Raw genomic sequence first — 23057 nt, 5'->3', positions numbered from 1 at the left:
GGAAATATCTTGGTAGGACTGGGGGGTTTCAGACAGATTGTAGAGTTTCAGAATGTCTGTGAAAGGTTTGAACATGGACTTGACTCGAATTCCAGTGGGAAGGATTTGAAGGTGTTTGATCTGGTGAAGGATGTCAAAGCCTAATAAGATATCCTTATTAGGAAGGGTTGAACCAATAACCTTAGTCCAAATGACACAGTTGGGGAAGATTTGAATATCAATGGGTTTTTTGGTAATCAGAGAAGTGGTGAATAATTTGCCATTGACAGCTTTGAAATGTTCTTCATATTCTGTCCAGTATTCCGGTGGAAGAATATGTGGGTTTAACATATTTCGTTGGGCACCGGTGTCTATGAGACCAATTGCTGGAACGGGCCTTTGGAATTTTGAGGGCAAGATCTGGAGTTTGATGGATGGTATAGGAACAGTAGTGTCAAGAGACAGTAACTGTTGGTGGAAAATGACTTGGGACTGATCACTGTCGGAGTCATCTGAAGAATTCTGTTGTGCGAACATTGTTTCATCATTGGGCTCATCTTGTTCAGAGAAGTAGAATTCCAGTTCATCCTTGTCTGGAGAATAATCTGTAGTGGCTTGGAGATGCTCAACTAACCGAATAGATTTTTCCCGTTTGTTAGGACAATCTTTGACATAATGGCCTTTCTTCTTGCAAATGAAACATCTGCTTAATTTTCTCCGTTTAAAATCTCTGGAAGAATATGACTTCTTTCGGAAGAATCTGTAAGGCTTTCTGGATCTGTGAGGTCTGGATGAATGATCTGGATTTTTGAATTTCCTAAAATGCCTTTTCTTCTTAGAACTACAATTACAATCTTTTTTCTTCTGACATTTGATCTACAAATAAGGCTTTTTGCAAGCACTCCGGAATGGTTCTTTATCTTTCAACAGTTCTTTGAAAAACTGTTTCTGCTCGCAAAGTTTGTCAAGACAGGTTTTGGCAAGCTGAAAGATTTTGCCGAGAGAGATGTTGTCAAGAACAAGATTGGATGCGGTGAGTTGTCTTTGTATGTCTGGTTGGAGTTCGTCTGGTAGGGAGGCCCGAAAGACATGCTTTAATGTTGGCTCATTGAATCCATTAAGCTTATAGAACAGTAGGGACATTCGCTTGTAATAGAAATCAAGATCCTTAGCATTGAGGGAACAACATTTCATGTTAAGATAGTCTCGGCGTGCAGCTTCAAAGACTGCAGAGGGGTCTCCAAGGAATTGATCATGGAGAACCGCAAGAGCACTTGAGACTTCTGGGAGATCAACAAACTGTAATTGGCGGTTGGAGTTCGTCTGGTAGGGAGGCCCGAAAGACATGCTTTAATGTTGGCTCATTGAATCCATTAAGCTTATAGAACAGTAGGGACATTCGCTTGTAATGGAAATCAAGATCCTTAGCATTAAGGGAACAGCATTTCATGTTGAGATAGTCTCGGCGTGCAGCTTCAAAGACTGCAGAGGGGTCTCCAAGGAATTGATCATGGAGAACCGCAAGAGCAATTGAGACTTCTGGGAGATCAACAAACTGCAATTGGCGGTATCGCCCTAAAAAATCAAACCAATCTCTTAGAGCACCCGTAAAACGAGTAGCAAATTCTCTAAGGACTGATTGAGTTGTGGCTCCTAGTCGTAGCATTTGGAGGTCAATCCAGGCGGACATTTCATTAAGTCGGTCACGCCATTTGTGAGATGGAAGATCATCAAATGTGAACCATGGACCATTCAATGATTTTTGATTGGATGGACTGGATTGAGTTTGGGCTGGAGGAGGTTGGTTTGTGGCAGAAGATTCAGGCATCTCTTGGTCAATGTCTGAGGGAATATCAACATATGGTTCTGTATGAGAGGTGTGGCCTGGGGCAGGTTGATCAGGTTGAGCCATCAAGATTCTAGTGATATCAGCATAAGACTTTTTGGAGTCAGTAGTGGATGCTAAAGAGTCTGTGTTAGTCTCGGTATGGCTATCAAAAACAGCTAGATTTGAATCAGAAGTTTGGTCATCTGTAGTAGAGGAGTGGTCTATTGTGTGGGCACTAAACTGGTGCATTGGTTATTTATCCTTGGATTGGGGAGGAGGTTGGGATAAAGGAGGTGATGGAGGTACTGGTGGGGGTGCTGGCGTCGGCGTATAAGCAGGGGATTGTTGGCTAGGGATAGAAATAGAGGACGGATGTCATGTGATGGGTCGTGGTTGGGGTTTAGGCTTTGGTTTAGGTTTCAGTGGTGGCGGCAATGGATTATCCCGAAAAAGAGTATGAGTCATACCAAATAACTTGGAAGGATCATACTGTCGGATAGGGGAAAGCATAGAGGCAAATGGATGATAAGTGGGACCGATGGAAGGGATAGGAGGGGATGTGGTAAAAAGGGTAGGTCTTTGTTTTTCAGATTCAATCTGAGCAAGCTCAGCTTGTAAGCGTCTGATCTCCCTTTCTTTTTGGTCAAATTCTGGGCCATAGTAGTGCTGGGTAAGCATAGTTCGTAACTCAGAATCGAGTTGAGCAATTCTAGACTGGAGATTGTGGTGGATCTGCTGCATCTGTGCAGCGCTGGAGCAACTTTTGTCTCAATCTGTTCAGTTTGTAAACTGATTTTTTCAACTTTGGAATTGATATTCAACAAAGTATCATTCTGAGCTCTGGCATTTTGAGTTTGCCAGTTGAGAACTAATTCAAAAGGTTTGGGAGGTTCTAGGTGGCCGGATGAGGTAATTGGTGAAGGGACAAAGGGTTTGGACACAACATTTCGTTGGGAGTCGGTATGGGTTTCTAAAGGAGGAAAAGAGGAAGAATAGTCTGAAGAAGTGGACGAAAACATCATACAAGTCAGTGGTGGTGTTGGAAGTGGGATTGGTGATGGAGTCTCAGATTTGCAATGCTTTGCAATCCATTTGAGTTCCTTTTTGTGAATGGGTAATGGAGCTAGTGGAGGTGGAGGATCTTGTGGTAGTTTGGGGTCACAGTGGTGACATGAGACAGGAGATTTTTTCTTTTTGGGTTTCTTTTTCCTTGTGGAATAATCATCATCCTCTTCCCAATCATCCCAGCAGGGACAATTTGTGTCACACATGCCTGAGCCTAGGACATCCCATAGGAAATGTCCATTTTGCTTTGCTGGATATACAGAGTAGCCGTCAGAATTGAACCTTGTAATGGGCAGGTCTTCTTGGGCTGTCTGAACAGCTGTGATCATTGAGGAATAGGTAAAGGAGAGCCGAGAAGGCTCTTGTGGAGCACTGGGAGGTGGTTTAAAGGTCATTCGGACTGTTCCATCTTGGCATCTTTCAAACATACTTTCAGATGTCTGAATTGGAGCTGTATTGTTATGGAACTGTTCATAGTTGGAGATCCATTCAAGCGGCATAAGCTTGATGAGCTCATGACGGGGAATTTGTCTTGGGATTTGGATTATGGTTAGGATCTGGTCAGATTCGGCTAATACCATGAGGGTATCAGAATGGTGTTCTGGAGTGGGGAGATCTAAGGCATGATTTTGAAGCCTATAGACCAATTGGTGGTGTAAGGTGGCAATTTTGATAGAAGAAATTTGTTCAGCACCTTGGATCTGAACTTGGACTTTCAAGGTTGTGGGCAAATTGGGGTCTTGGAGAGAAAGGTTGAAGTTTGGGTAGAAGGTGAGTAAGACACTTCCTGCATGGAGAGTGGTAAGGATAGTGCCAATAACAGCATCTTGGTATTGTTTAAACCGGGTATCAAGCATGGCAAGGCGAGCAGTAACCGGTAATCCTTTTCTGCCATGAAGAGTAAGGATTAATCTGATGCCTCCAAGATAAAGATGAGTATATCCTTCTCGCTTCCAATTTGAAAGCAACTCGGAGGGAATCTCCAGGGTGACATATTGCTCAGCAGAGGTGGCTTGGAGAGCACACTGATCCAAGCGAGAAGACTGGATATATTCTTTAGGGTGAGGTCGTCGGGTAGAGATAAGGGTACGAATACTGCGGGTAATGGAATTGGGACGTTTGTACAACTGATAAGGGCTGATGAGAGGGTAGGATGACTCACTAATTTGGGCAGATTCAGGGATGTAGGAATATTCGACAAGGTTTTCAATCTTATTAGTGGTATGAGAAGTGCAAGATCTGGGCAAAGAAAGAGTAGAAGAAAGAGTAACAGGAGTAGAAGATGAAGTAGAAGCCATGAATGAGAAGTTTGCTCTCTGTGCCTGAAGACTAAAGATTAAAATAGAAAAAGACTTAAATCATACCATTTTGAGCATGAAAAATGAAAATTTAGAAAACAGAAGATTTTCAAGGACGGGTATGGCTCTGATACCAATGATGGAATAATCTTGGGAAGAGGATGATTATTCCAGGCCTAAAGATCACCTCTTTCTTACAACAAATGTTTCAATGGCTCACAGATCCAAACCAGGCTCATTCCCTCACATGGACCCTCTTCGAGTGGTTTTCCCCTCTCTCTATCAAGAAGGTGAACAGTTCACCTCAGTCTTTATTGTCCATCGTCCTTATTTTCAGCATCCTGTTACCAAAATCTTTTGGACTCAAGACCAAGCTTATGAATGGAAGACTGTTCCCCATAGTTTTCCTCTAGATCATGATCCTAATCTTGTCTCTACCCTGAAACAATACCGCTTCGAACTCAACAATTTTCAGTCCACCCCTATTGACATCCAACACACCTCCCTTGGTCCGTAACATGAGCTTATGGTCATCCCAACCACCAGGTCACCTTCATCCAGTAATCCTCCTCCCTCTGGGATTTTGATTAAAGAAGAAAAGCTTGATTTCACAGATATCCTCTTCCAGGATTCACAAGACCCATGGGAAGAATTCACCTCAATTCTGCATCCCACTGAAACATCACATGCACCCTCTACAAGTACTGTTCCATCGGTAGATTCACCTACCTAACAATATTATGAGAACTTGCCTTGGTGGAAAGAGCCATTTGCTGAAGTTGACAGTGATGTTGACAAGTTATCTCCCTCACACAATTTTTAAAGCATTTTGTAATAATTGCTTTTGCTTTCGTAAAAGCAAAGTGTTTGCTTTACTTTATATTTACTTTAAAGTATCTTCCTTTTGCTTTGTCTTTAGCTTAAAATCCAAAAGACAGGGATCCTGTCCTGTCGGGAATCTTTTGCTTTTGTAAAAGAGGATAAGGCTCGTTTCATCCTCTTCCTTTGAATTTTCCTAAATAAGGAGAATTCATTCTTAGTTGTAAGCACCTCAAATTTTGGGAAATAATAATCCAAGTTTTCCAATATCATGACTTTCTAAAAATTCTCTCTTTTCCTTTATTTCCCTAGGAAGGACAACAGGTTCTCATAATAGTTCACTTCAATCCCTTTTAACGAGTATGCTCTGCACTTGCCTCTTTATAGGATCTTGTGCATCAGAAAGTTTTTGGATTTGAGATTGATCATACCAACCACAATTCATCTTGTTTTATAGCCAAGGAGTGGCTTCACGATTGGGTGGTATTGGTTGTCGACTGTTTCTAGCAATTAGGAATCCACCCGGATGATAAATGACAAAACAAAATGTGTTATTGAAAATGCATGTGTCGATAAAGTTTTGTTTGTTGGAAAAAGATATATCAACATATACACTATAGATATAGATTGTGTATCAACTCATGAGAAATGTTTCTCCGCATTACATGATGATAGTTGGCTGGCAAAAAAAAAAATTATGTTTCCACTTCAACTTGTTCATTTGGATTTATTTGGACCTTCTAGATATTCTTGTTTAAGTGGTAAATATTATGCTTTTTTTATTGTAGATGATTATTTTAGATACACATGGGTATTGTTCTTAGCTGATAAGCATGATGCCTTTGATGCTTTTAAAGTCTTTTGTAAAAAGGTTCAAAATGAAAAAGGCTATGTTATTTCTTGCATTAAGAGTAATCATGGTGAAGAATTTGAAGATCATGCATTTGAAAGTTTTTGCAATAACTTTGGCATTTTGCATCACTTGTCATCACCAAGAACTCCACAACAAAATGGAGTAGTAGAGAGAAAAAATAAGTTTGTTCAAGAAATGGCTAGAACAATGATGAATGAAAATGTACTACCAAAATATTTTTGGGCCGAAGCCATTAATATCGCATGCTATGTTTTGAATTGTGTTTTGATTAGATCCTACCTTAATAAAAATCCCTATGAGCTTTGGAAAGATAGAAAACCCAACATTATTTCAAAGTTTTTGGATACAAAAGTTTTATATTGAATACTAAAGATAATCTTGGTAAATTTGATCTAAAATCTTATGTTGGTATCTTTCTTGGATATTCAAACACAAGCAAAGCTTATATAGTATATAATAATAAAAGAACCTTGGTTGTTGAAGAATCCATGCATTTTATGTTTGATGAGTCTAACCCAACATTAATACCATACTTGACTGCCAAAATCTCTTTGTAGATCATATGGTAGTTCTTTTCAGAGCCACACTTCACGCAGACGTGGTATCACTAGGAATTCCAAATAATCTTATTTGATCTCCTAGAAGAAGATTAACCCAACATGGAAACATCTCCATCTTCAACTTCGACTCCTTCATCGTCTCATATTTCTCTTTCCTCTACTTTATCTCTTCCAAAATCTTGTTCCAAACACATAACCTCTAAAATCGAAAACCTTGTTGAATATTCCTATATCCCTGAATCAGCTCAAATTAATGAATCTCAATTTCCCGTTATGAGTCCTTACAACCTCTACAAACGGAAAACTTCTTTTACCCGAAGTATTTGTACCCTGATCTCCACCAAAAGACCACTTCCCAAAGAATACATCCAGTCTTCTAGACTCGATCAGTGTGCTTTACAAGCATCTCAAAGTGAACAATATGTCACTTTAGAGATTCCCCCAGATCTTGTAGAAACTGGAAACGCGAAGGGTATACACATCTTCATCTTGGTGGTGTTCGACTAATTCTGACCCTCCATGGTAGAAAAGGCTTACCAGTCACGACAAGAATTGCTCTCCTAGATACCAGGTTCAAACTGTATCAACATGTTGTCATAGGAACTGTTTTGACAACTCTCCATGCTGGGAGTGTCCTGTTAACCTTTTACCCAAACTTCAATCTCTCTCTGGAGGATTCTAACTTACCAACAACCCTTAAAGTTCAGATCCAGCTCCAAGGAGCAGAACAAACACCCACATCAAAGATTGCCACTCTCCATCACCAAATAGTGTATCGATTACAGAATCATGCACTAGATCTTCCTACACCACACACTACATCTGATTCCTTAATGATCCTTGCCGACACAGACACCATTCCAACTATTATCCAAATCCCCAAACAAATTTAGAAACACGAATTGCTCCAGCTTATGCCTCTTGAATGGCTAACCAACTATGATCATTTTCACCAAATTTCTGAACCAGTTCAAACAACGAAAGCCACGTTTGAAAGACGTCAAAATGGTCAAGTCAAACTCTCTTTTCAAGCACCCGAACTTAAGCCTATCTCAGACAGTCCAAGGCTTTCCTACACTGCTATGATCACAGCAGTTCAAACCGGTCAAGAAAAGAACCTTTCCATTCATGGTTTCTCATCTGAAGGGTATCCTGTATATCCTGACAAAATCAATGGTCATTTCTTATGGGATGTTCCTGAAGCCCATATGTGCAATCCGGATTGTCCTTGCTTGGATGGTACGGATGTTGATGACGAATTGGAAGTTATGAGGAGAAAGAAAAAGAAGAAGAAAAAACCTTCTTATTCGAAAACATCTTGCAAATCCTTTCGTCCACAACCTCTGCCAGATCCCAAACTTCCTATTCGCCAAATCAGATCTTGCCTCATGTTTTCAAGCCAATCTTATGAGGACAACTTTCCTCCGCTTGAAAAAAAAAACAGACACACAAACCAGAGTCACCTCAAAACCTTTTGTTCAATCCCCAGTTACAGCCTCTGGGCAACCTGAAGAGCCTAAACAGTATGAAGCTGTTTTAAACTGGCAAACCAAAAATGCCACTGCTCAGAACCAAACTCTGCAACAACTCGGTAAGAAAATTGATCGAGTTGCCAGCCAAGTTTCTCAGACTGAAACCAAAGTAGATTCTCTTAGCAATCGTCTTGATCAGATGTACATACATCTACAAGACGGAATCTCTGAACTAGACACAGATCTCAGACGGATGATAAATAATCACATCTGGGGTCTAGAATTTAACAAGAAAGAAGCAGAGATAAGAAAACTCAAAGCCGAGTTAGCAAGAATTGATGCTGAGAAGACCCGACCATCACTTTTCACTCAAACACAAACTGTACCGGTATCCTCTCCAATCTTTGACACTTATGCACCTTTCTACACACCATCCAGACCTCAACAACCTATTTACAATCAGTTCTTTGGATTCTCACACCTTCAACCAACTCCTCAATCAAAACCACTTTCACCCAAAAAACCAAAATCCAAAGTCAAGATCTCAGAACCACAGGCAAAGGCCACTTCATCTTCCTCTATTCCTCCTGTACCACCAGAAGATTTCCCAAAAGCCACTCTTGAACCTCCCAAAAAAGACAAAGGCCCAATGGATCAGTATCATTATCATATTGTCCAACCTACATCTTCTGACTCCTCTGAACCAGAACCAGTGTATGAATCAAACCCATCAAAATCCAACCCGTCCTCCTCTTCCTCATCCACAACCTCAGTTGATACCTCCACTGACTCTGAATCAGAATATGCCGACATTACGAGCATATTAATGACAACCACAACTGAAGATCCTAGTGCTTCAACCTCTACACCTATTGTTGAAGACATTCCTTCTGACAATGAAAATAGAGCATCTTAGACAAATCCAGTGCCACCCATGCCTCCACCTGTCCATGATCACTCAAATTATTCCTCCTCAGCCTCTTGGTTCACATTTGATGACATTCCCCGTCACAAATGGCCTGCTAGACTTCAAGAATTTACTGCATGAATTGATCTCCAAGGAACCAAACCTTATGCTCAGACTCAAGCTGTTCTTCGTGAATTCATGGCCCGATTAACGGGTTCTTTACGTGATTGGTTAGAAAGTTTGGGAGTATACAGACAGCTCCAATTCATGGAAGCTCCAATTGGCACAACACTCAACATCATCCATGAACAATTCATTGGAGAAAAGATTGCTTCCACAAATGCCGACAGAAAAGAGTTCCATCAGATGAAATGTTGTTCGCTCAAACGACACCTTTTAGAGTCTCATTACAAAAGGATGAGTATTCTATTTTACAAGCTGAATGGGTTCAATGAACCATCTCTCAAACATGTCTTCATAGCCTTACTTCCTTCTGAATTACAACCTGATCTCCAACGAAAGCTCACAGCCACTAATCTCCACATTGCAGACATTTCTTTGGGAAGAATTTTCCAACTCGCAATGTTATGCTTAGACAAAATCTGTGAACAAAAAGAATTCTTTAAAGATCTCATGGAAGACAAAAAATCCTTTTCTGAAGCTTGTAAAAAACCATATCTCAAGATCGAGTGCAAAGATGACAAGAAGTGTGTTTGTCCAACTAGAAAGAAAAATCATTTCTGGAAACACTTCCACAAAAAATCATCCTCCAAAAAACCCTTTCAATATTTCAAGAAAAAAGATGCTTCCCAGTCCAGAAAGAAGAAGCACAACCGTTGTTTCATCTGTAAGAAACGCAGTCACTTTGCTCGAAACTGTCTCCATAAGTCTGCCAAAGCTGTTCGCCTCAAACAACACCTTCAACATTCTTCCCTGTTATCTGAAAACAAAGATGTTGAATCAAACTTTTCTGAACAATCAGAACAAGATGACCAAACTGCTTTCATCATCGCAGAATCTTCAGATTCTGAGGATATTTTAGTCATCTCTATAGTTCAAAATGTCAACCATGTTTCCACCATTCCCAGACCTTCACTCAAAATGTCAATTATTCCTTCGAAGTTTCATAAACCTGTTCCTGTCATTGGGTTTATTGACACTGGTGCAGATACCAGTATGATTGACCCTTCTGTTCTTCCCTCAAACTATTGGGAACCTCATTCAAAGCTTTTCAGAGCTGTTAATGGCGAAACTTTTGAGACCACTTTGATTACCAAAAAACCCATTGGCCTCCAAAATCCCTGATAAAGATCTCCTTATAGGTTTTGACATTCTTTATTTGGTTAAAAACCTATTTCTCACAAGTTCTGGAGTTCGCTACAAGCAAATGTTCTTACCTTATACAGATACATTACGTCTGTACACCCTTTCAGAAACACCATCTCCATACAGTCATATGTCCCAAAAGTTCTTAGAGTTTTGTCCAGAAAATCATTCACAGTTTCACCATCCTTCACCACTTTGGAAGAATGAACACTTTTTCATTCATCTTCCTTTCAAACTGAATGAAGACATAAATCCCACAAAAGCTTCTCACCCGGGTTTGTCTCCTTCAGATCTCTTGCTTGCTAAGCAAGAATGCTCTCAGTTACTTCAGCAAGGTCTTATTGAACCTACTGATTCAGATTGGGCTTGTTAAGCCTTTTATGTTGAAAAACGATCTGAATTAGTTCGTGGAAAAAAGAGATTAGTTATTGATTACCAGTAATAAGATTAGAATCCATTAGGATGTTCTTAGCATTTGCATATCATAAGGATTTCATTTTGTATCAAATGGATGCCAAAAGTGCATTTCTAAATGGTTACATTATAGAGGAAGTTTATGTGAAACAACCCCCTTGTTTTAAAAGTGAAAAATTTCCAAATCGTGTTCATAAGTTGTCTAAAGCATTGTATGGATTAAAACAAGTACCTAGAGCATGGTATGAGAAACTTAATAAATTTCTTTTGGAAAATGGTTTTTCAATGGGAAAAGCGAGCACTACACCTTTAATTAAACATGAGAGTAATGACATACTCATTGTCCAAATTTATGCTGATGATAAGGAATTTTCATCTTGTATGAGCAAAGAATTTGAGATGAGCATGATGGGAGAATTGAAGTACTTCCTTGGATTGCAAATAAAACAAAATGAGGAAGGATTTTCATAAATCAAGCCGAATGTTTGAGATATTTACTTAAAAAGATTCAGATTTGAAGATGGAAAGGTAAAGCTGGTGTCAAAACATATCGAAGTATGATCAGATCTTCACTTTATTTGACTACTAGAAGGCCTGACATTATGTTTAGTGTATGCATGTGTGCTAAATTTCAATCAAGCCCCAACGAATCTCATTTGTTTGCGGTTAAAAAGATTTTTTGTTACTTGAGTGGAACCATAGATCTTGGCCTTTGGTATCTTAGGGGAACACACATAGATTTAACATGTTATTCGAATGCCGATTTTGCCGGATATAAGGTTGATATGAAAAGTGCTAGTGGAACATGTCACTTTCTAGGTCACTCGCTAGTCTCTTAGTTTAGCAAGAAACAAAATTCAGTTGACCACAAATGTTGAATATATTACAGCAGGAAGTTGTTGTGCTCAAGCCATTTGGATGATATGGTATTAATTTCGACCATATTCCTATAAAATGTGACAATACTAGCGCTATAAATCTATCAAAGAATCCTATGCACCACTCAAGAACCAAACATATAAAGATTAGACATCATTTCTTAAGAGATCATGTTCAAAAAAAGGATATTGTGATAGAGTTTGTTTCAACTAAAAGTCAACTTGTAGATATCTTTACAAAATGATGAATGTTGCATCTTAGCATGATATTAAGACTGTATTATTTTTCTTATTACTGTGTGATTGATATGTTTGCTTATGTATGCATTCATGAATCATGCATTAAATGGCCTCTGAAACATTTTGGATTCAAGAAATGATCTTGAAATGAATCACTTTTTTTGTCAAAATCAAAATAGATGTGCGAAATCATGATTAAGGAAAATAGAAAACTAGGGTATTCATTCTGCTAGAAACGGTAAACCGATATCATGTTTAAACTTACAAATTTTTCTGGACGTTAACAGTTCTCCGATGATAAAAGAACATTCCAAGGGTTTGTTCTTTATTTTCTGTAACACCCTAGCCAAATCCCACATCGACAAAGTACTGGAGAGATGCTGGGTTTATAAAGGGTGATCCACACCTTAATTGGCTAGACACATTTTGGGGCATATGGGCACCCCAAAAATAAAACCGTATGGGCCTTATTAAGGCCTAAAGCGAACAATATCTTATCAGGTCCAGGTTGGGTCATGACATGTTATGTTGTAATTTCAAATTGTCAGATCACTATTTTCCGGAAGTTAGATCATTGTTATTTTCCAAAATGATGTCTAATCTCTCTTGTGTTTTGTTAATGTGGGATTCGCCTTAGGGACTCAGCGTCCTCACTGAGGTTTGCCCCACCATCGCTTAAGAGGACACGCGGAGCCGCTCTGATACCATAATGTCATGACCCAACCCAGACTTGACAAGATATTGTCCGCTTTGGGATTAATAAGGCCTGCACGGTTTTGTTTCTGAGGCAGTCATACACCCTAAAACGCGTCTTGCCAATTAAGGTGTGGATTACCCCTTATAAAGCCAGCATCTCTCTTGTGCTTTGCCAATGTGGGATTTGCCTAGGGTGTTACATAACAATCACTTGCTTAGGTCAAAACGGCAATCTAGTAGTGACTAACAACGATCCGATTATGTGCAAAAAGTAAATAACAACTAGTTTTCTTCTCCAACTATGAAAAGCTCCATCATATTCAAATTCAATGTGATTCAACAATCTTCATTGAGCTTGTTATTGTGCATCAAATCTCTTTTGTTCTTAGAACTTGTTGATTCTATCATCAAAACACACATTGAGCTTTCATTTGTAAACATATATATAGTGTGAAAGAAATTTTTGTAATTTCGTTCTTAAACATCAAATTGAGTGATTGAGAGTGTGGAAACACTTGGGATAAGAGATTTGGGACAGCCTCATATTGTAAAGATTGATTGACACCTTGGAAGTCAATTGCAAAGATTTTAAAGCCTTAAGGTGTAAGGCTTGGATAGTGAAATCCTCAAGCTTGGTGAGCTTGGAGGCGTGTGGACGTAGGCGGAGTTTTACCACACCATGTAAAAATCTCGTGTTCTATTCTTTTCCCTTCTCTCTTTATATTTTGAATGTTGATATTAATTTGATTATTATTTATTTGAGTTTATTGGATATTTGCATTGATTTTATTTTTCATTATTTCATAAGTTTTAGAAACCCAATTCACCCCCCTCTTTGGTTGCATAGCTTGTATTTCAATAAGCTCTATTAATCTTTATCTTCCCTTAATATGTCGTTAGGTAAAACAAGTTCTTCACCTAAACTCTAACCATTAAATAATTTAAAATGAAATCTCTAAATTTAAGATAATGGAAGCATTAAATAGAGAAAGATATTACGTTGGTTGATCAAGACAATAAACACACAAGCTCAGATTATTTAACCTAGGCTATGTTGTCCAATTGCAATCACCGATTCCAATTTGCTACTAATGATTAAAATATGAAGACAATTACAGATCAAGGATTTTAATCTAGCAATAGAATTTATTCAAATCCTATCTAATTGGCCACTCAAATAAGATAAGAATAAAATCATAAACACTAATTATTAAGCATATGACATGTTTAGAGATTTGAATTCATGATCAACCAAATAGAAAATCTAGTCGAACGTGATTGAATTAGGAATAAAAGAGTTGCAAATAGGGGTGTCAAAAAAACCCGCCCGGACCGGATCCGGCCAATCCGGTCTGGGCAAAACCCGGACCGCATATACTGAAAAAGTGGATCCGGGTTTCCGAATTTAAAACCTGGACATTTTCGAGCACGGTCCAGGTTCAGTACCAAAACCCGGAACCCGGACCGCATATACTGAAAAAGTGGATCCGGGTTTCTGAATTTAAAACCCGGACATTTCCGAGCACGGTCCGGGTTTAGTACCAAAACCCGGAACCCGGACCCGGACCCGTTTTTCAAATAAACTAAAAAAAAAAAACTAAAACCAGTTACCCAAAGTCCAAACCCAAATCGTAAAACACCCAAACCCAAAGGCATTAGCAGCGACGTTGCCACCGTCACCGTCGACTAGCACCCACCGTCAGTCTGTCACCGTCGCCCCTCGGCAGTCGGCAGTCGGCATCATCTCTTCTCATTTGACATTTGCTGACTCGGTTTTGCTCGGTTGCGGCTGTGACTGGAGTCGTTCGTGCAGCGGCTGTGACAAAAGCAAGATACTAGAGCTTTGGGGTTTCTATCAAATTATAATACGCAGACATTACTTCCTTTTCTCATTTCTCATCATCATCATCGTTTTGATTATATGTAGGATCTATCGTTTTCGTACCCATCACCATACATGCTTTTGTGACAGCCATTTCATTTCATATCTTCATCTTCATGTTCTGCCACTGCTAGCAGCCCTGTGCCTTTTGTCTTCTTTTCGACCAATACCTTTCAACATTGAAAGCCAACATTTATGCTGCCTTGAAATGGCTGCACCCAATCTTGCACTCCTAGCTAGAAGCCTAGGACTTTATTGCCAACGCCTGTTAGCTCCAGCCCCTTTTAAATTTCATGTATTAGCTAGGTAGTTTTAGTAGTAGCTAGGCTGAGTTGTACTTTAATTGTATGGCTGTGTCATTTCCTTATGTATCTGGTGCATGTAACTCCACGGACAGGCCAATAAATATGTGACCTATTGAGAGTCTGAATTCATATATTTATACACAACTTATAGGTCTGTTGAGAATAGCTCAGAAATCAACATCAATTAGATGCAGGACTTCTACCTTCATACCTCATAAATTATATAAAATCCCACTAATATTTAGGAAAATATATGATATAATCCCTCTCAAATTTGTTAGTATGTTATAAGTTTGTATTTAACTATTTCTCTAATTTCTCTTTGACTTAAGTTTGAGATTTATCTTGTATTATGATACACAAGAAATGTGCATGTATGTTGCATTGTTGTTTCACTTGTTTGGTGATATTTAGGTGTCATACAAAGACATAAAAATGAAAGAAATTTTTTTTTGAAATAATTGTTTGCGAGCTTAGAAGCCCGGAAGACAAAACCCGGACCCGGGACATGCTGGCTCAAGCCCGGACCGGACATGCAAAAGTTGGGTTTTGTCCGGGTCCGGGTTTTAATTTTTTGTGTCCAGTCCGGTCCCGGGTTGCACCAAACCCGGATCGAACCTGGGGTTTTGCCAAGCCTAGTTGCAAAAACCAGTCATGAAGATAAATCCAAGCTGCTAGCTCTGCTTTTATCTATATTCAGCAGTTACTGCTGCAAATTAATTCCTTTCGGATTCTCCTCTTTCTTTTTTTTTTTTTTAACTCTTCTTGCAGCCGCCTCTAGCTCTTGGGTTTATGACACTTTTCTCCTTCCTGTGGCTTCCTCCACAAAGGCCAAATTCATGCCTTTATATAGTGGTCACTTGACTGAATATGGTCACTTGACTGACTATAATAGGGTATACAATCCGACTTAAACAAGCATGTGTACAAGCATGCAATTAATTATTCTCAATTCATAAGGCATGAATAATGCCCGCCAATTAATTTCTTTCCAAGATATAATGCGAACAATGTCACATGTGCCCTCCACTTAAGCTAAACCCACCGATTTTAATGCTTAAATTCTTCTCCACATGATGTCCTGCCTAAATAATAATAAGATTGTTAATTTGGCTTGGCTTCCTTTTGACTTCCAAAGATCTTCAATTATTTCCCTTAAACTCCAATTGATATTCTATTTTAGCTCAATCAACATAAATATTCCCCCAAATATGACTACAACAATAAAATATAAAAACTAAGATGAAAATTAACATAATAAAATATAATTTAATAAAATAGCTAAATTAAAAATCAACTAAAATAATTAGAATATTTAAGACCAAAATAAGAAAAAGATGGAGAAATTAATGGTAAAATATAGAGAAATATGTAACAAAGAGAGAGGAATCCATATAGATATGCTGATGAAGATGACTATGTGAAAGACCTAGATGAAGAAGATCATGCTCCTCATATTGGTTTAAGTAGATTTGGGCAAGGGAATGGAAATAGAGAAGTTAGATATGGAGATAGAGTTGATAACAATTAGGAAACACTAAATTAATATTCCATCTTTCCAAGGCAAGAACAATCTTAAAGCTTATTTAGAGTGGAAATAAAGGTGGAATTGGTATTTGTCACAACTACTCTGAATTGAATTAATGACTACTTTTGTTTGGTAGGATCAAATTATTTTGAATAGGTGACGAAATCAAAAAAGGCCTATTGAGACATGGGAAGAGATGAAGGCTATTATAAGGAAAAGATTTATTCCAAATCACTATGGGACTTATTTCGGAAGCTACAAAATCTTACTCAAAGGTCTAAAATTGTTGAAAACTACCACAAAGAGATGGAAATAGCCATGATTCGAGCCAATATATTGGAGGATCGATAAGCTACTATGGCCAAGATCCTAGTTGGCTTGAATAGTGATTTTGCAAATGCATTGGAATTACAAAAACATTATATTGAGTTGGATGATGTGGTGCATATTGCCACAAAAGTGGAGTAACAATTGAAGAGGAAGGGTTCCGCACGAATTGGGTCTTTTTCAACATAGAAATTGAACTAGAACAAAATGGATGAAAAGCCTAATTTCAAGCCTCAGGTAAATACCCTCCACTTTGATTTTTGACCAACCCTATATAAAGAGAAAGAAAGAAAAAGAAAGCCTCAGAGAAAGAGAGAGAGACAGAACCAGGCTTGCAGAAGCAGGTACACTCAAACCCAAAATTTGACTCGAGTATCGTTTACATTTTCGGCCACATCACCCAGATTAGTGGCCACCAACAAAACTAGTAGATGTTGTCAGTCATCCCATGCCATCACTACCATTGGGAAATGGCCAGAAAGTCACCGATAGAACTATGAAAAGCCACGGCAAATTGTCACCTCGATTTGGTACAATTTCACCGGAGTTGGGTCGTGCAATTTCACCGGTTTTGTCCCTCATGGTAGCCACTTTAAAATTTGACTGACAACAAACACTAGAAGCCATCGATTTGACCACAAGCAGCTGTTGGAGTTCTCACAGCTGTCAATCCCAATTTGCCATCGTGGCTGCACGTTGGAGCACACCACCACCACCGCTGTTGGATTCAGCGAGACGTAATGTTTCTATCACAACCCTCTAGATCACCGTCGCATGAATTCGAGTCACCATTGGTTAGCGAGGACATTTTGGAATTTTTTTAAAATTTGAGGGTGATTTCATAATTTCTGATTTTGTGGATATTTTGGTAATTTTTGGATTGGAGGATAAGAATTTGATGATAATTCTATAAATTATGATTTTAAGGATAATTCGATGGCTTATGATTTAGAGATTTTTGGGGGTATTCTAGTAATTTATGATTTCAGGGTATTTTGGTAATTTATGATTAGGACCTTATTATCTTTTATAATGTTTCCTTATTTATTTTAGGCCAATGTTACTCGAGGATGCCAGGAGGTCACAATTTCTAAACGAATCACAATAAAGAATATGTATATGGTTGACATATTTGAAAAGCCTGTTTTGATATGTATGAAATTTGGATTTGTATGCTTTGCCCATGTGTTTATATGAGTGTTGTTATGAGTGATGCGTGTATGTGTGAATGTTCATTGACATTAGCATGAAAATGCATGTTTTTTTAAAATGAAATGAGAAATTGGATGTTTTCTATGAGTGAGAAAGTGGATTTTAGCCAAATGAAAAGAAAGTGAGTTTTACAATTTTGGCTTGGATGCTTGAATTTGTTACTCACTTAGTGGAGGACACTTTGGATGTTATGTTATGTTAGGTGGATGAGGGATGTGTTCACATGAAACCCACAACGTATGAAAGTTATAAAAGTTAAGTGAGTGTCCAAAGCGTTAGTTGAATGAAGGTAGCTCAAATAAGTGATTCGAAAGAAAATTTGAAAGTTTAAAAGTGACAAAATGAGATTTTGATGATTTATTTGCATTATATATAAGTATGTATGTATTTTAGTATATGAAAAATTGGTTTACTTACTGAGCTTTATATATTATAGTTTATTGTGATTCCAAAAATCAGGAATGGTTCAAGATGAGTGATGAGAAGGACTTAAATTGAAGTCCGTAGATGGTTTGACATAATTAAGGATCTTCTGCTGCTATTTAATGTTGTGTTTGAGGCTCAAATTGTCATTAATAATTGTATTTGAGGATTGAATTCTTATTGATTTAGTAGAGATATTTAAATTTATATGCAAGTTCTAGTTAGATTTGCCCTCAGAGTTCAGGGTAGGTCATTACAGGCACACCAAACCAAGGTGAATATGATTCCCAACCTACTACAATTAAAGATATCAAATGTTTTAAGTGTTTGGGAATGGGCCTATTGCATCTCAATGCCCAAACAAAAGAGTGATGATTTTGAAAGATGATGGGGAAATTGAGATTGAACATGAATCTAATGATGATTCTATACCACCTTTAGAGGATGCAAGTGATGTTGAATATCCGATTGATGGAGAGCTTTTGACTTCAAAAAAGCTCTCAGTTTGCAAATCAAAGAAGATGACAAGGTACAGTATAAAAACATCTTTTATATTAGATGCCATGTCAATAATAAGGTATGTAGCATGATTATTATTGGTGGGCGTTAATAACATCCTAGGCCATATAAGCTACAATGGCTGAATGATTGTGGAAAAGTTGAAGTAAATAAACAAGTGCTTCTTTCATTCTCAATTGGGATGTATAAATATGAGGTTATGTGTATGTGGTGCTAATATGTGCAGAGCATATTCTAATATGAATCCCACAATGAAACTTTGAAACCCACACTTAATTTGTAGTTTCAACTTCCCAAGAAAGTTCTAAACAGATTTATGACAAACAAAACCTTGACCCAATGCTTAAGAAAACATGAACCAGAGGTATGGAGAATGATATTGACGCCACACTCAAGATGTAGATGAGAATGTGAGTGATAAGTCTAGTTTTGGAATGCCACAAGAATGCAAATTCTTGATAAGTTCACTAGTTCTCAAAAGAATCAAAGAAAGAATAATTCTTTCAAATTCAAATAACATTAATCTCTAATTTTTCTTACATAGCAAGGTTGCTGAGTTTAAATAGACCAATAGAAACCCAAGATCCTAAAAATACAAATGAAAACATTGGAATAACCCTCCAAGTAGGTTTGTCAAAGGATGCTTCAAAAGTCTTCACCTACCCACCATAATTAATGCTATCTTTGACAAACTTAATGCTAGCCTACTATAATTAATGTTATCATTGACAAACTTTATGTTAACCCACCATCATTTGATGGTAGCTTACCTTACACGTTGACAAACGTGAAACAAAACAAACAAATGAAGTTGAAAAACAAAGGAGTCGTTGAAAATCCCAAGTCTGAACAAGCTATAATGAATTGGTCATAACTCCTTCTACGGAACTCCAAATCTAGCTATGTAAAATGCATTGGAAAGCTAACTTAATTATCTTTCTAACGGTATATAGGTTGTACATTACTTCTAGCTCAATCAATACCAGTGTTATTCCGAATTTGACCTTTCTGTATTTGATCTAAATTCTGTATTTGGCTGCCCAATAGCTTGAATAATGCCCACAATGGCTTGTTTTCTCTTCAAGCCCAATTCATGATGTGTTGCATCTTGAATTTCATTTTTAATCCATATTTTCTCAATTAATCCATTTAAAGCAGCTTGCATCTTTTTGGCTCTAGCTCTTGTAATTGGGTCTCCATGAATGTGTAAAGGATCACTTGAAGCTTTAATGGTATTCCCTTGATGGTTCTCATCATATTCTTTGGGGGCAACCATGGCAATTTGATAGACAGGTTATTCATGATGTTTATACCAATATATACTCTTTTGTACATATTGAAAAACTCGTGACTCTTGTACCTTTGTCCCCAAGACAAGTGTATGATGATCAAGTGAGGTTGAAAAAAGAGTGACTTGAAAAAGGAGAGGAAGAGATCAAAATTAAAAGAGACTAAAACTAAAAAGAGAGAAAAAACGAGTGAAAAAGGAAAAGAAGTTTCAAGTCAATGAACTAGTTGGACTTACTAGCTAAATGTGATATGCTAACTCTTCCCTGGTGCCTAATATAGTTGGCTACAGCTTTCATCTCTTCCTATGAGATGTATATGTATTTTCCTCGATCATCCATGACACTAGAAAGGCACCCTATTCAAAGAGCAAATTCAAAGTTAAATTTCTTATTTAATTGGATCTAAGGTGATCGTTTACTCTGACCATACAGCTATTAGGCACTTGCTCACCAAAAAGGATGCCAAGCCGCGCCTTATTCGATGGATACTTCTATTGCAAGAATTTGACTTAGAGGTTCTAGATAAGAGAGGTTCTGAGAATTTGGTGGCAGATCATTTAAGTCGACTTACCTATAACAAAGATGCTCTTCCATTGCATGAGAACTTTCCAGATGAGCAGTTATTACATGTAGGTATAGTTACTCCTTGGTATGCAGATATTGTCAATTACTTGGTTACCCGGATAGTACCGAAAGAGATAACCCGTGCACAAAAGGCTAAGATCAAGAGTGATGCCAAGTATTATGTGTGGGATGAGCCATACTTGTGGAAGCATTGTTCTGATCAAGTTATTAGAAGGTGCGTACCCGAAACTAAATTTACTTCTATTCTCACATTTTGTCATACTTTGGCTTGTGGAGGACATTTTGGACCAAAGAGAACAGCCCTTAAGGTACTTGCGAGCGGTTTTTATTGGCCATCACTATTTAAGGACGCATATTTGTTTTGCAAATCTTGTGATCGTTGTCAGAGAACAGGTAATTTGGGACCTAGAAATCAAATGCCACAATCTCCCATTCTTATAGTTGAGATTTTTTATGCTTGGGGCATCGACTTCATGGGACCATTTCCTTTATCATTTGGTAATCTTTATATTGTTCTTGCGGTTGATTATGTTTCAAGATGGGTGGAAGCAAAAGCCACCCGAACTAACGATTCTAAGGTTGTGATAGATTTTATAAAAAGTAACATCTTTACAAGGTTTGGAACACCAAAGGCAATTATCAGCGACAGAGGCACTCACTTTTGTAACAGGTCAATAGAAGCCTTCTTTCGAAAATACAACATCACTCACAAGTTAATCCGAATAGAAAGGACTGGAGCCTACGGCTTGATGATGCACTTTGGGCATATAGGACCGCATACAAAACTCCTATTGGTATGTCACCCTACAGGTTGGTATATGGTAAGTCTTGTCATCTTCCAGTGGAACTTGAACATAAAGCATGGTGGGCTGTGAAACAATGTAACATGGAACTGGACGCCACCGACCAACACAGAAAGCTCCAATTGCAAGAATTAGAGGAAATTCGAAATGTTGCCTATGAGAGTTCACGAATCTATAAGGAAAATACTAAGGTTTTTCATGACAAGCAGATCTTGAGAAAGAATTTTAAAGTTGGACAGAAAGTTTTGCTATTCCATTCTCGCCTTAAGTTGTTTCCAGGTAAGTTACGTTTTCGATGGGTTGGGCCTTTTGTTGTTATTAATGTTTTTCATCATGGTGCAGTTGAGATCAGGAGCTTAAAGACAGGTAAAGAGTTCAAAGTTAATGGTCATAGGTTGAAGCCTTACTATGAAAATTTTCAAACACTCAATGTAAAGGAGGCTCCACTTTATGAACCTGTGTACGTTGATGAGTGAAACTTGAGAACCAGGTCAGGCTGAGGACAATAAACCAAGCGCTTATTGGGAGGCAACCCAATGGCTGGAGAAAAGATTTTGAGAGCACGCCATAACAGATTTGATTTTTCTCCCTCTCATTCTTATTTACTTTACCTACGTTGTGTTGAATTTTGTTTGTTTCTGTTTGTGTGTCTCATCTCATTTTCCCATGTTTAATTCTGTCTTTTGTTAGCTTAGGCTTACATTGAGGACAATGTAAGAATTAAGTGTGGGGGGCTGGATTTCAAACTTAGTTTTTGTTGCTTCGTCTTTTTCTTTTTCTTTTTTTTTAAAAAAAAAACAAAAAAATGTTTTGAATATTAGCCAGTGATAAGAATTTGATTCACAATGAATATGGTTCTTAGAAAGGGTTGAATATTACCTTAGTTTATACTTGATTCTTGTGTTGATTTCCTCTTAATTGAGATTCTTTAAACCATAAGCACTAATATCAATTCTTTCATAATTTTGACTTAGAATTTGAGATTGACGCTGTCTGAGTTAAGAATTTTAGATTGAGTAAATGATTGTTTGTCTTGATTCTTATCTCCACAATACAGTGTAGTATACACAGGCACTATAGTCAGAAATAGCTACCTATAACCCTTAAGAGTGAATCTATCCTTGAGTAATTTGGGCCTATGTACCACCAATATGTAAAGGATAATCTACCATGAGAAGAAGGCTACCTTAAGGGGTAGAGTGAAAGCTCCTGACTAAAAAAAAAAAAACTTCGAAAGAAAATGCACACAAATGCCTGTAAAAGAAGAAAAAATTGGAGATCAAGATGATAAGATTAGTTTGACCTACTCTTTTCTTTGTTCGAGGCAAAGGCTGTTGATATTGAAGATTTTGGGAATGAATTTTAATTGAATTGATTCACACACACACTATGAGAATCAAAAGAGAGATGGTATTGACTATTGAATTAAAGTTAGAACTTTGATAATATTTGAAATTTTCTTTGAGCTATATGACTTATACAATCTTTGAGGCTATTTTTATTCTAAATTCTTTTGTTCTTTGTTCTAAAAAAAAAAAATTGCAATGATGTTTGTGGGTATCATCGCTGAAGCCCTCACGAGACTATAACTCGTCCACTAGGGCCGCCTAGGGGTTTAAAGGCTTATTGCATACGCTAAATGCAATCGTGATTTCCTACAAAAGTGGACTAGTTTAGGTTTTCTTTTTACTTTTGTTCTAGGTTTGCTCGAGGACGAGCAAAGGGTAAGTGTGGGGGAATTTGATAAGTGCATATTTCCATATATTTTACTATTAATTTCTCCATCTTTTTTCCTGTTTTGGCTTAAATATTCTAGTTATTTTAGTTA

This window comes from Citrus clementina, unplaced genomic scaffold, assembly GCF_000493195.1.
Source record: "Citrus clementina cultivar Clemenules unplaced genomic scaffold, Citrus_clementina_v1.0 scaffold_3, whole genome shotgun sequence".
Classification (NCBI taxonomy): Eukaryota; Viridiplantae; Streptophyta; class Magnoliopsida; order Sapindales; family Rutaceae; genus Citrus; species Citrus x clementina.
This window is presented reverse-complemented; position numbering follows the sequence as displayed.